Here is a 13526-nt window from a genome sequence, read left to right as displayed (position 1 = left end):
TTTGAACAAAGTTAGGAATTTGTACAATTGTAACTAATTATATAAAATTGTAATTAAATAATCTTCTTCAATTCAAAGCAAATCTAAATTGCTTCTACTAGTAGTCACTGGGAGTTGCCTTCTTTCTTCAGTAATTTTTTTATATTATGTGATGGATCATAGAGTGTGATTTGAAACATTGATATTAAAAAGATTCACACAATCTAATTCAAAAATTATAAAAGTATATTATAATGATCTCCATTTTTCTACAACAAACATAATATACATCAATCATAAGAAGGAGAAAAGTGACAGTAGTAAGAAATTTGTATTGATTTCATGCACTCCCATTACAAACCATCTTCAACTATAAAAGCATAGCCCTGACACCATGTTGTAAATTATTTTAGTCAAATCAAAAAATTATCTTGGATTTAGTTCTTATAGTAGTTCTAAAATCTACAAAACAAGAAAACAAATAGATATATAAAAATATATATTTTAGAATAATCATTTGAAAACATTAAAAAAAAAATACAATACATTTTTATTGATTAGCATCAATAAAAATATGAACTTTCATATTGTCAAATTGTGAAGTTGAGGGAAAACAAATTTCAAGACCCAGTCAACTCCCTTGAAGTATGTATGTCCCCATTTCCTTTTCAATACAATAAGTAAAACCACTGTTGCAAAACCTGCTCCGTAGGACAGTCCAACTCCAATCCAATACCACACGCTTTCTTTGCTCTCATTTTCTTCATTAATAAAAGTAGAAATAGGAGGACCTGGAACAAATTCTGGCCACTGACATTTCTTTGCAAGTGGGCATCCCCATAAATTTGGATTATTTAAATATGAAAAATTAGTGAATGTTGTCATGTGCCCTCCTTGTGGTATACTACCTGAAAGATTGTTGTTGGAAAAGTTGAGAGCTCCCAAATAACTCAAAGATCCAAGATTTGGAATAGGTCCTAAAAAGTTATTTCTTGAAAAGTCTAATGATTCCAACCAGCTCAATTGTACAATAGTATTTGGAATCATACCATTAAGATTGTTCATAGAAAGATTGAGGGCCGTCAAGCCCTTCAAATTTCCCAAAGCAAAAGGAATATTCCCATTCAGTTGATTGTTTGAGAGATCAATGGATGCCATATTGGAAAAGATATATGCATAGTCCTCATCTCTGCCTTTAGAATCCATTTTCAATCCATTCTTATACATGTACAAGGCAAACATTTCTGGATATTCGTCAAAATCAGTTGGAATGGCATTTGGACCAATTGGAATCAAGCTAAATTCTTGGTGTGGTTCTACCATCATTTCTTTTAAATTGAAAATGCCACATGGCATAAACCCTGATAGCTGATTTGAGGACAGGTCCAAAATTTGAAGGAATTCTAGCCGCACAATTTCATCAAGAATACCACCTTCAAAATTATTCCTCCTCATTGCTAGCACTCTCAGCTCTAAAATATTTCCTATTGACTTTGGTATCCGACTTGTCAACAAATTCTGGCCAACATCCAAAATAATCAATTGTGAACAGTTTGATATGGAGGGGGGGAATGATCCACTAACCTTGTTATTCCTTATCACTAGTGACTACAACAGAGTTAGATTACCTAATTCGGATGGCATACTTCCCATCAAATTATTATCCCCCACATTCAAGACTTGAAGCTGTGAACAATAGGCTATACTTGGAGGGATGATTCCATTCAAATGGTTATTTGCTAGATTTAATATTTCCAGTGCACAATCACTCTGTAGTGGAGGAATATTTCTCGTCATTGAATTGTTATTGAGCAACAAAGTTTGCAGACGAGATGGCCAAGTTGATGGCATCTGTCCATAAAAGGCATTGTTTGACACATCCAAGACCCCCAAGTCATTCCAAGCTGAACTGTTTAAGAAAAGGTGTCCTTGGAGATGATTTTTCGTGAGATTGATGTAGGAAAGCCTTGTATCCAATAGCCATGTTGGAATTTCTCCAAAAAGATTGTTGTCAGCTAATTCCAAGCTTTGAAGTGAGAATTGAGTAGATATCCAGGACAGAATTTGACCATCCATCTTGCACAATATCAGATATAAGTGATTCAATTGAAACAAGGGAATCCATGTGGGGCTGGAATTAAATACACAATTGGACAGACTCAAATACTCTAATTTGCTAAGGTTGTGAAAGAAAACCTCTGAAATAATCTGACCACCATTGAGATTAAGAGAGAGCGATTGAAGTGAAGAGGGTAGCTCTGGAAAAGATTTCCTAAAACTGAGTGCATTCCCCTGAACATTGAGTCGTGTAAGGGAGGACAACTTTGAAAATGTTGAGGGAAGAGTTCCATTTAGCTGGTTGTCGGAAAGATCCAAGAAACTCAGTGAAGATAGATCTCCTGAGAACTCTGTACTCTAATACCAATTGTTGGAATTTACAAGTGGGAAGATTTACTTCTGAAAGGGGGGGTGAATTAGAAGTAACAAACTTTAACCTCTAAAATAATTTAACTGAAATCAATCACATGCATCTAACTCATCTAATCAACATGAAAGTAAAGACATGCATGAAAATAGATAACGCAAGATTTGATCACTTAGAAAACCTCCAAAATGAGAAGGTAAAACTAGGGTGGGGTTGACACCCACAACTTATCACTATAGCAATATGTAACTTGTCAAGGTTACAAAGTTTGACAATCATCAATGATCTACCCTGTGAATGGCCTACCTTGTTAAAGGCTTTGAACCCTATTAAAAGTGACCTGTCTAAAGCATTTACAAACACTCACTTAGAATGTCACCCTGTTAAAGGATTTACAACCCTGTTAAGGATCTTACAATATAGTTGTTAAGCTAACCTATTCATCATAGGATTTTCATTCTCCTAATACAATGGTTAGAAAGTATAGTAGAATGTCTTGATCTGATGACTTACAATCTTCTATTATTGATTCCAGACCCTTGTTCTGCTCAATTTGATATGATCCTTCTTGATCTGATAAACATCTATTCATAGTATTGATGCTCTATTTTGATCAACTTGATTCTATAGTGTTTCTCTTCTTCTAAGTCTTTACACCCCTTCAAACTTTGCTAGCATTCTCTCCTTGCATTCTAATATCATGCCCTCTCTCTTCCTCACACATGCACACATGAGTTATGGGGTCTTGACCTATTTACAAAGGCTTCCAAGGCTTAGGGTTAGGTATGAAATCACGATCAATATTCACCCATCTTTTCCCGCTCAAATCATTACACTTTTCTTATTGGTTGTATGCAAATTTCATAGGGAATCAAAAAGATTCAATCTTATCTCTCAATCCTTTGAGATTCATCTTGTTTAGGCTCCAAAAATGGTTTACATCTGAGTTTGTGAAGTTACAAACTCATATGTTGATTCTATGTTACTCGAAACTTACTATCTATTGATACTTGGCACATATAGGATTTATGTCTTGCTCGGCTCCTTATAGTAACTCTGTTCGCTTGGCACCTATAGTGACTCGGTACTTGAAACTTACTTACAACCTATTGAATTTCTAGCTCGCCATCTATATTATACTCGGCATCAACCTTAGAATTTTCTTAAGTGTGTTGACACTCAATTGTCAAAACCAATCTGAGACCAACAAATATTCCATCTCCCCTCAAAATACTTGTTATTTGGAATTCTCATTTTAATTCCCATTTTTTGAAAATGAGGATTTCAACTAAAGTGAAATTTAATTGGGTTTGACATTCGGATGCCCATTTGAGGGCACTTATTTTTGTGCATATTTTTGATGTTTAATTTTTTAAAATTAGGGGAATTTTTTAATTTATTATTGCACTAGCTCATATGTTTGGATTAAATAAAATAACTAGTACTACACACATGTAATTTCTTTTATCTTTCTTTTAACTTTTTCTTGAATTTTATTTTGCAATGAACATTGTCATTTTCGACATGTGTGGAGTTGGAAGAACCATGAATAGATCCTTGAACTAAAAATTGGAGATACAAATAATCTTTCTCACTATAACTTTTATATTCATTTGTTGAGCCATATATTCGTATTTTGAACAAAACAGGCTTGGAATAAAAAATTCCAAATATAAAATCTTTTTGGTTTTGAACCAAACAGTCTCAAAAAATTGTAATCTGGATTTCAAGTTCTAGAATCCCAAATCAAGGATTTTAAATTCCAATTCTTAAATCATATTCCAGTAACCAAACAAACCCTAAATCTTATAAGATAGAGCTCTTGCTAAGCTGGAGTCCCTACCTTTTGAGAGTGGAAGCAGGGATGAAGTTGAGAAATGTATACCTAATTGAAGCTGCACTAGGGAGTTGAGAACATAAACTACATCCTATATCGATAAATAATGGTATTTGCAACTCACTGAGGAATAATAGTCACTCTAAAACTATTAAAAAAAAAAAAAACCATGATATATACGTAGTGCATATTAAATATACCCCCCCTAAGGCTTTTTGTTTGATAGACCTATGATTATATTTGTATAATTGTTTTGCATTCATTTAGAAATTTATCACAAAAATATAACACACAATGAAATCCACAATAAGTTGCATCTCTATAAAACTTTACATTCTTTAAAAGTCAAATATAAAAGGACAACTTATAAATTATAACTTGCATATTTGCATATTGTAAACATATGTAAATCGTCTTAAAACTAAACATTTACAAATTGTTCAAATTTTTGCATTTAATATGTATGCCACGTTATAATTTCTAAAATCAATTAATTTAAAAGTTTAAAGAATTTTAATATATATGCCACGTTATAATTTCTAAACATTTACAAATTTTTCAATTTTTTGCATTTAAAGAAACGTAAATGTTGATTCCATGACTATCTTAGGAAGTATTAATGAATTTCAAATCGGTACTGAATAGAAAAAATGATCTCTGCAGAGTCCTTGAGCCATGGAGGAAATGCCAAAGCCTTATTTTGTTTCCATGTCAGTGAGTAACTATTCAACTTAGGGGAAGATGAGCGGTCAGCAATATTGGAGAGATGACAAAAGTAATTTCTGGATAGAATGCATTTATTAATTCTTATCACTAACTTTTTTCTATTTTTTCAATTTTCAAAAATATATTTTCCTTAGGAAATTGGCCATGGGCCAATAAAAAATCAAAAATTTGTAGAGTGTAAATGAATTTAAAAATACATGGTTTCAAAACTTAGTTTGGAAGAATTTTTTTTGTACAATGAAAATTCCCTGCCTTATATAAGGTAGGAACTAATAAAATTGACAAGTTGATGGTAGGATAATTTAGGGTGTATATGGAATTCTTAAAAGCTAAAAGTGTATATCAAATTCTAGAAAACTGAAAACACTAAAAATTTAGAATAGAAATTGCTGGTAGCTCTCTTTTCAGATCATTTACCTCTAGCTGAGATTGAGGAGACTACAATCCTATCTTGTATTCCCTCTGTTGTGACTAGGGAGATGAATCACTCTCTTATCAGGCCTATTAGTATGTCTGACTTGGAGGGGGTGGTCTTCATCTTGCGAAAAGGCAAAGCTTTGGGGTCTGATGGCTTCCCAGTTGAATTCTTTTAGGAATTTTGGGATATTATCAATCATGACCTTTTGGATGTGGTTCAGGAGTCCTATTCTAGCAAAGAAATGCTCTAGGCCTTGAATGCTACTTTCTTAGTCCTTATTCCAAAGAAGGAGGAGGCTAATCAGTTGGACTTCTTTAGGCCCGTTGCTCTTTGTAATGTGGTCTATAAAATCATTACTAAGCTCCTTGCAGAGAGGCTTAAAGTTTGGCTTCCCTTGGTTATCTCTCAGGAACAAGGGGGTTTTGTGGCAGGAAATTTTTTTTTGGATGGGGTGGTTATTGCTTCCAAAGCTATTCACTCTATGTCTACTTCCAAGGAACGGGCTGTGTTTATTAAGCTTGATATGGCTAAGGCTTATGACCGAGTCAATTGGGATTTCTTGTAGAAAGTTCTTCTGGCTTTTTGGCTTTAGTCAGGAATGGGTTAGATGGGTTCTTAGCTATGTTACTACTCCTTCATTCTCGGTCTTTCTCAATGGTGAATTGATGGAGCTTTTTGGGGCCTTTAGAAGTCTTCACCAGGGAGATCCCCTCTCTCCTTATTTGTTTATCATTATGGATGAGGGACTTGGCAGACCTATCAAGTTTCATGTTTCCCAAAATCTAATTCAAGGATGACAATGGGGAAATGGTTTGCCCACTCTTTCCCACCTCCAGTTTGTTGATGATACAGCCCTTGTGGGGAGGGCTCAAATTTGGGAAGCTAAAGCCTTTCAGCTCACCTTGGATACTTATTTGGCTACCTCTAGGCAGAAAATTAATGACCATGAGTCCTCTATTTTTTTCTTCAACACTCCTGAGCCTATCCAATAGAGGATTGCTAATATCCTGAGATTTCAGATTAAGTATCTCCCTCTTACTTACTTGGGGGTCCCTATTGTGGTGGGTAGACAGCCTATGCTTTTCTAGCAAAGCTTGCTTGGAAAACTTCAACAAAAAGTCAATCATTGGACTCATAGGTGGCTCTCTACTACTGGCAGGATGACACTCCTTCAATCAGTCATTCAGGCCCTTCCCATATACAAAAGCATTGTTCAGGCTCCCCCAGTGTAATTTTTTAAGGAATTTGATGCTCTCTCTCACCAATTTCTTTAGAGTGGCGATTTGCAAAATACAAAATGGAGTCTCATCGATTGGGATACCATTTGCAAGCCAAAAAAGGAAGGAGGCCTTGGCGTTCATTCTACTATCTTATTTAGTCAAGCTCTTGTTGCTAAGCTCTATTGGTGCTGGTGTTTTAGTTAGTCTCATCTTTGGGCCCATATCTTGTCACACAAGTATTTACCTGGTGTTGAACCTTTAGATATTTTTAGGTTTTCTCTTGAGGGAAGAGGTTCTATGGTGTGGAATACCCTTAAGATTGGTGCTCACCTAGTGAAGAGAAGTTTATTTTCGATCTATAACAAAGGCACTAAGGCTCTATTTTGGAGTGATTCTTGGAATGGGCATCCTCCTCTCTTATCCTCTCATCCACACTTGTAGTCTCTTTGTGATTTTTTCCTTTCTATTGGATGGAATAAGGTGGCTCATTATAAGGAGGCTTATAATCTAGGCCTTGGTGTGGGTTACAAATGGAAGAATTCTTCGGATTGGCCACTGGGTGCGTCTTTGGGAGATTGGTTGGAACTATCTTAGATATTGGCTTCTAGGGAGTGCAACTCTCTACAGTACCCTAATGTTTTGGCTTAGAGAGGTGCTTCTTCGGGTAAGTATTATGTTTCTTCACGGTACCTTTCATAAACAAAGAAACTTTTTGGCGAGGTGGAGGTCTCTTGGTGGAAGAAAGTTTGGAGTACTTTTTCATGGCCTAAGTGTAACTTTTTCCTCTGGATTCTAGTTTACAATTGTTGTCTTACTTGGGAGAATCTCTACAAGTGAGACTTCCAGGGGCCTTCCATCTATGTTTTATGTCGCCAAAGTGAAGAGATGATTTCTCACCTTTTTTTCCAGTGCCCCTTTGCCAAATAGATTTGGCACTTCTGGTGGAGTGTGTGGGGATGCACATGCTAGCATGTTTCCTCTCTGTCTGAATTCTGGGACCATTTGGGCCATCCCCCTTCCAAGACTTATTTTCTTCAGGTTGCTTGGACTATTGGCCCTTCCTTTATTTTATGGCATGTTTGACTTGAGAGGAATAGGAGGATCTTTCATGATGTGCAACTTGAGATCAGGCACCTATGGGGGAAAATTATTAATTCTCTTCATGAAATACTCCTAGCTAAATGTGACATTGGTGGAGGTTTGGATCCTAGAGATGTTGGTATTTACTCATGACTTTCCTTTCCTCTTCAGGGTAGCTCTCCCTCGGTCCCCCACAACCGTTTTGGGAATAGAGTTAGGCAACACACTCAGCGTGTTAACCATGAGGGGCATTGGTCTGCTCCTAAGGTAGGCATTCTTAAGACCAACATTGATGGCTCTTCTTGGGGAAATCCTAGTCCGGTTGGTATTGGGGGAGTTGGATGTGATAGTTCTAGTGATATTCAGTTTCTATTTTCTATATAAAAGGGCCACCATACTAATAACCTCATGGAAGCCATGGCTATCCTAGTTGCAGTGGAACAATGTTGTCAATATGGCTGGAAAAGAATTATTTGTGAGATTGATTTGCAAGTGGTTGTGAATTTATTGAATAGTAAGAACCTTGTGCATGTGGATTGGCATTTGGCTATGGTTATTCAGCAGATCATTCAATTATGCACTTCTCTAGATTCTATGTCTTTTATGCATATCCCCTGTGAGTGGAATAGTGTGGCTGATTGTTTGGCTAAATGGGCCTTTGAGCATTGACTGGATTGGAACATTATTGATCATATGATGCTTCCCCTTGATTTATCTCAGATGCTGGATCAACTTGTGGACTAGGATAAAGCTTTGTAGTTCTCTTTGGTTCTTGTATTGTTCTACTCTCTTTGGTATTCAATAAAAATTTTACACCTCTTTTAGTTAAAAGTTTGAAAACGCTAAAGAATTAGAACATAAATTGTTGGAACATTGTAAAGGTGCAACATACTGAGGAAATGGAGCCATTAGGGTTTGAAGGATTTAGGAGCCATTAGGTTAAGTGATTATAAAGGACCATCGGCTGAGCAAGGGTAAAAATATGTGAGGAAAACAATAATTTTGATGCGCTAACATAGAATTTTCAAAAATGTGAGGAAACTAACAATTTTGATGTGCTAGCATAGAATTATATGCGAAATAAAGTAAGTCTAGGAAAAAAACCAATCACCATAACAGATTACATTACCTGTATAGTCATTTATTTATTTAGGTCACACTATTGCTGATTAATTGTACAAATTTTGACTACCATATATACCTGTAGATGTCAAATTCAATTTTTTCCTTTGTCTTGATTCAAGAAAATACTGTAAATTGCGAAATATCAAATATGCTACCATTTCTCTATTGGAGACATGGGTAGAAGGCCAACGGCCCATGGAAATTGTAGTAGAGACCCATAAAAATCATAAATATTACAAACATGCCTTACAATCACTCACTGAATCTTCATCATTTGACAATTTTCGTGTTGCTATGTTTTTTGAACAAACTCGAGAATCTATACAATTGTAACTAATTATTTAAAATTGTAATTAAATAATCTTCTTCAATTCAAAGCAAATCTAAATTGCTTCTACTAGTAGTCACTGGGAGTTGCCTTCTTTCTTCAGTAATTTTTTTATATTATGTGATGGATCACAGAGTGTGATTTGAAACATTGATATTAAAAAGATTCACACAATCTAATTCAAAAATTATAAAAGTATATTATAATGATCTCCATTTTTCTACAACAAACATAATATACATCAATCATAAGAAGGAGAAAAGTGACAGTAGTAAGAAATTTGTATTGATTTCATGCACTCCCATTACAAACCATCGTCAACTATAAAAGCATAGCCCTGACACCATGTTGTAAACTATTTTAGTCAAATCAAAAAATTATCTTGGATTTAGTTCTTATAGTAGTTCTAAAATCTACAAAACAAGAAAACAAATAGATATATAAAAATATATATTTTAGAATAATCATTTGGAAACCTTAAAAAAAAAATACAATACATTTTTATTGATTAGCATCAATAAAAATATGAACTTTCATATTGTCAAATTGTGAAGTTGAGGGAAAACAAATTTCAAGACCCAGTCAACTCCCTTGAAGTACGTATGTCCCCATTTCCTTTTCAATACAATAAGTAAAACCACTGTTGCAAAACCTTCTTCGTAGGACAGTCCAACTCCAATCCAATACCACACGCTTTCTTTGCTCTCATTTTCTTCATTAATAAAAGTAGAAATAGGAGGACCTGGAACAAATTCTGGCCACTGACATTTCTTTGCAAGTGGGGCATCCCCATAAGTTTGGATTATTTAAATATGAAAAATTAGTGAATGTTGTCATGTGCCCTCCTTGTGGTATACTACCTGAAAGATTGTTGTTGGAAAAGTTGAGAGCTCCCAAATAACTCAAAGATCCAAGATTTGGAATAGGTCCTGAAAAGTTATTTCTTGAAAAGTCTAATGATTCCAACCAGCTCAATTGTACAATAGTATTTGGAATCATACCATTAAGATTGTTCATAGAAAGATTGAGGGCCGTCAAGCCCTTCAAATTTCCCAAAGCAAAAGGAATATTCCCATTCAATTGATTGTTTGAGAGATCAATGGATGCCATATTGGAAAAGATATATGCATAGTCCTCATCTCTACCTTTAGAATCCATTTTCAATCCATTCTTATACATGTACAAGCCATACAGTTTTGTATATTCGTCAAAATCAAGGTGAATGGCATATGGACCAATTGGAATCAAGCTAAATTCTTGGTGTGGTTCTACCATCATTGCTTTTAAATTGAAAATGCCATGTGGCATAAACCCTGATAGCTGATTTGAGGACAGGTCCAAAATTTGAAGGAATTCTAGCCGCACAATTTCATCAGGAATACCACCTTCAAAATTATTCCTCCTCATTGCTAGCACTCTCAGCTCTAAAATATTTCCTATTGACTTTGGTATCTGACCTGTCAACAAATTCTGGCCAACATCCAAAATAATCAATTGTGAACAGTTTGATATGGAGGGTGGGAATGATCCACTGACCTTGTTATTCCTTATCACTAGTGACTGCAACAGAGTTAGACTACCTAATTCGGATGGCATCCTTCCTGTCAAATTATTATCCCCCACATTCAAGACTTGAAGCTGTGAACAATGGGCTATACTTGGAGGGATGATTCCATTCAAATGGTTATTTGCCAGATTTAATATTTCCAGTGCACAATTACCTTGCAGTGGAGGAATAGTTCCCGTCATTGAATTGTTATTTAGCAACAAAATGTGCATACTAGATGGCCAAGTTGATGACAGTTGTCCATTAAAGGCATTGTTCGACACATCCAAGACGCACAAGCCATTCCAAGCTGAAGTGTTTAACAAAAGGTGACCTTGGAGATGATTTGTCGTGAGATTGATGTACTCAAGACTCATATCTAGTAGCCAAGTTGGAATTTCTCCAACAAGATTGTTGTCAGCTAATTTCAACCATTGAAGTGAGAACTGAGTAGATATCCAGGACGGAATTTGACCATCCATCTTGCACGATGTCAGAAATAAGTACTTCAACTGAAACAAGGGAATCCAGGTGGGGCTGGAATTAAATACACAATTGGACAGACTCAAATACTCTAATTTGCTAAGGTTGTGAAAGAAAACCTCTGAAATAATCTGACCACCATTGAGATTGAGAGAGAGCCATTCAAGTGAAGAGGGTAGCTCTGGCAAAGAGTTCCTATAACTGAGTGTGTTCCCCTGAACATTGAGTCCTGTAAGGGAGGACAACTTTGAGAATGTTGAGGGAAGAGTTCCATTTAGCTGGTTGTCGGAAAGATCCAAGTCACGTAGTGAAGATAGATCTCCTAAGAACTCTGGAATACAACCACTCAACTTATTCCATGAAAGATCTAGGTATTGTAAAGAAGAGAGATTAAAGAGAGAAGGGGGAATGCTTCCTGTGAGTTGATTATATGGAAGATACAATGCTGTGAGAGAAGACATGTTTCCAAAGAACAGTGGAATATTCCCACTCAACTTATTGTAAGATAAATCTAGTCGTGTGAGAGAAGACATGTTTCCAAAGGACAACGGAATGGTCCCCATCAAGTTATTGTAAAATAAATCTAGTAGTTTGAGAGAAGAGAGTTTACGTAGGCAGTCAGGAATGGTACCTGCTAATCCACAGCCACGGAGGTGTATGATTTCAAGAGAAGCGAGGGTGCACAAGCTCTCGGATATGAAACTTCCACTGGCAGTGCTATCTAAGTAAATCTCAACACTGAGTACATGATGGGTGGTGTGACTGCAGTTAATGCCATCCCAGCGGCAGCAATCGACTCCCTCCTCCCACGATGTCAGATTGGTGTAGGAATAGGAATGAGAGGAGTAGTTGAGGCCTGTCTTGAATTGAAGGAGGGCTTGTCGCTCCCTGTGAATACATCCGCTGCAGAAACAGAGAAGAAACAGGGGAATGGTAACAAGAGCAAACAGAAATGAAAATGAATGGGCCATGATGATGATGAGAGTGAATTGGCAGGGTGAGGAGAGGGGAAGAGATTAAAAAAGATTCTAAATTTCTGATTATAATTGTGGAAGTTGTGTGAGTACAGCCCCCCAGACTTGAATTTTGATATTTTTCGTGGTAATTGAAGTTGTGTGAGTACTGCAAATTGTGGAAATATGTTACAAGTAGAAAATGGCGAGTCTTGTATTGACCAGAAGTTAAAAGCATATGGTCTCTATAGAAGATTGTACAAGTTGAGTAGAATTTTCTTACACGCTTAACCTTAAAAAATAAATGCATTCCTTATAACACTTTATTTATTTATTTATTTTAATTTCAAGTGGGAGGTATACTTATAAGGCCTCTCATGTGGGAGGTATATTTCTATTTATTTAAATGATATGTTTTATTTTATATTAATATGAATTATTAAAAACTTATTAAATGTTAAGAATGAGATGCATAAACTTAATCTAATTTAATAAAATATATTTAATGAAAAAAAAAAAAATTATATAAAGAAGATAAATGAATATTAAGTTGTATTTGTAATGTTCTTATATCTAATTTTATTTTCTATGTTTAAAAAAATTAATTGTATTAACCAATAAAAATAAATAAAAATAAAGTATTCTCTCATAATTCTAAGTTGATGTTTGTTGTGGTCTATGTATTTTTAAAAAATACATAAATTAAACTAAAAGAAAGATTATTTTTATAAAACTTCACTTTTATATTTATATAATTCAACATATAATTATATTCACATGTTTTATGTTATAAATAATAATAAAAGTACACTTTAGAAAATCAATATCTTATTTTCTTAAAAAATATTTATGAAAATATATCTAATTAGTTAATTATTAAATATAATTTTATCTACAATTTTATTTATACAAAAATCTAAAAATATAACAAAAATATATATTTAATTTATTAATTTTTAAAACATTATTTATTAAATGAGTAAAAGTAATCAATGTAAATTAATGTTGAAATGTTAACAATGATCAAACTCCCAATGCAATAAGCACGCCAACACGTTTCAAATGAATTAAGACATTGTTTTGGTTTTTTTATATATTGTCAAATATAGTATATTAGAAAGGCAAAATCTATTTCATATATATTTTTTCTTTTATAACTTTTTTAAAATAAAAAATAGAACTAGATTTTCCATCATTGTCAATGTTCCAAATCCTAAAAGTTTGAACCTTAATATTTTCTATCCATATTTTCAAAGTCTTGCACAAAATTTCCCAAGTATTCCTACTCATTCAAATTATTTATCATAATATTCAACTCCACACTCGATCTATGTGATTTTTTTAAAAAAAATAGTGAAACATTATCAAACTAGAACTAATTTTTGTATCAAATAGTTTATGAATAA

General features: G+C 34.5%; 1 pseudogene; it reads right to left on the bottom strand.

The window, feature by feature from the left end:
• Positions 1 to 561: 561 nt before the first annotated feature.
• LOC149544902 (uncharacterized) lies at positions 562 to 12187 on the bottom strand (annotated as a pseudogene).
• Positions 12188 to 13526: the final 1339 nt, after the last annotated feature.

The sequence above is a fragment of the Cupressus sempervirens genome, chromosome 8 (assembly GCF_028749045.1).
Source record: "Cupressus sempervirens isolate cs-2001-9-10 chromosome 8, ASM2874904v1, whole genome shotgun sequence".
Taxonomy (NCBI): Eukaryota; Viridiplantae; Streptophyta; class Pinopsida; order Cupressales; family Cupressaceae; genus Cupressus; species Cupressus sempervirens.
The sequence above is the reverse complement of the archived record's forward strand: the minus strand, read 5'-3'. Positions and strand labels throughout refer to the sequence as shown.